The sequence below is a fragment of the Merops nubicus genome, unplaced genomic scaffold (genome assembly GCF_000691845.1).
Source record: "Merops nubicus isolate BGI_N331 unplaced genomic scaffold, ASM69184v1 scaffold13343, whole genome shotgun sequence".
Lineage (NCBI taxonomy): Eukaryota > Metazoa > Chordata > Aves > Coraciiformes > Meropidae > Merops > Merops nubicus.
In genome coordinates, this window is record NW_008599662.1 from 82,718 (window position 1) to 84,061 (window position 1,344).

The window sequence follows — 1,344 nt, forward strand, 5'->3', positions numbered from 1 at the left end:
TGCACGTAGACCAAAACTGTCATTCAAATTTGTATCACTGGTGTTTCTGTTGAACAGTACTGATGGGCTAAATTACAAAAAGAATAAACATTTATTTATCACAACAAAATACTTCAGTATCTCATTGTTTGAGAGGAAAAGAAAGAAAGAAGATAAATTGGGAGAGAAAATTACTGAGGACATAACCTCAGTAAAGGAGGAATTTCAGCCAAGAGTCAAATAAGAGATGTGATTTGTTTTGAAGACTTGCTATTTGTATTTGTCCCCTTTTTAGTTAAAAAGGAAGGCATTACTGTGCAGGCTTTTTCTTTTGTGTGCATGTGTATATGTAAAGCAAGACTTACATAACAAGATACCCTGAGGAATGGCTTAATTTTAAACAAAGCCAGCCTCAAATTTTGTTCTCTAGCTTTTCATAAAACTAGGCATCAAACTACACTGAACACCATTGGTTTGAGAAACAGCATTTTTTTTGATAGCAACAAAGAAAGAAAACCTATGTCAATCAGAGTCTTTATGGCAACTGTATCATAAAACCCAAACATTGAAAAGATCCAGTGCATACATTTAAATACCTGGGTCTAAATCTTTTTATTTCATCAGCAAAATCTATATGGGGCCCACACATTAAAAAACAGTGTAATCATCCACATGTAGATATGTATTTTTTATATACAGTCTATTCTTTGAAAGTCTTAAACATAGTATTTGGTTGTTCAGACAGGTACCCTCTCCACTCCCAGACTCAAGTCTAAAGTTAGAGGCAAATGAAGATGTGATGGTAACAAAGACAGCTAACAGCTTTCTGAATATTTTGTGCCTGACGTTCTTCTCCTTTTGTGAAGATGCAAGAGACTGAGAAAATAGCTCCTCTGCCACCTTTCATGTCTGTATGAAAAGAGATATCACTGAGGTGATAGCTAATGGTCAGAATCCTTTAAATAGCTCTGTCAGGTGTGCTTGAGCTATATGACTGAGTTTTATTTTGATTTTTTGAGTCATTTGTCCAGAACGGTTTGCTTTTGCATCCAAGAGGAATGTGATGCTCAATTAGGACTCAATCAAGCGATGTGCTAAGAGGCAAGTTACTTACCTGTTCAGTAATTGGAGGTCTTTGACAAGCCTTATCTCTGTGTGCATTTTACTCTGCAAGCGTGGGTGTGCACCCAGCAGCTCGCTGGAGACTCCCAGCAGTGCCTGCTTGGCAGGGGAGAGAACAGCAGCAGTGACATATGAATGGCAGTGAGTGAAGTGGGTTGCATCTGTATCTTGTTTTACCCAGGAAACCATTTGGATGGGGGTTGGCCCCCCTGCATACCCATTCAGAAGCAGAGAAGGCATCTT